We start from the raw sequence: 296 nt of genomic DNA, 5'->3' as shown, positions 1-296 counted from the left end.
AACTTCTGTTTGTTTTCTAAATTTTAGTTTCTCCCCAAAAGACTTTCTCTAGATGCAGCAAACTATAAAATCATTAAGCCAGATTGCTTCTATTGACTTTATTTCCTCTATATGGGTCATGAACTCTACTCCCTCTACTCGAGAAACCGGTGTTAGCTCCTTCGCAACGGGCACGTCCAGCCCAGCAGACTGGAACTAACAACAACTCTCTGAAATATTTATGTCCCTGGGGAGTGTGTGTGTGTGTGTGTGTGTGTGTGTGTGTGTGTGTGTGTAAAAGTGGCACAACATAACAT

General features: G+C 41.9%; 1 long non-coding RNA gene across 2 annotated transcripts in view; it reads left to right on the top strand.

The window, feature by feature from the left end:
* LOC118333581 overlaps positions 1 to 296 on the top strand; it is a 166,998-nt gene that overhangs the window by 159,931 nt on the left and 6,771 nt on the right. The window lies entirely within an intron of this gene.

The sequence above is a fragment of the Morone saxatilis genome, unplaced genomic scaffold (genome assembly GCF_004916995.1).
Source record: "Morone saxatilis isolate NCDOM2014 unplaced genomic scaffold, NCSU_SB_2.0 Contig22, whole genome shotgun sequence".
NCBI classification, from domain to species: Eukaryota; Metazoa; Chordata; class Actinopteri; family Moronidae; genus Morone; species Morone saxatilis.
This window is presented reverse-complemented; position numbering and strand designations above follow the sequence as displayed.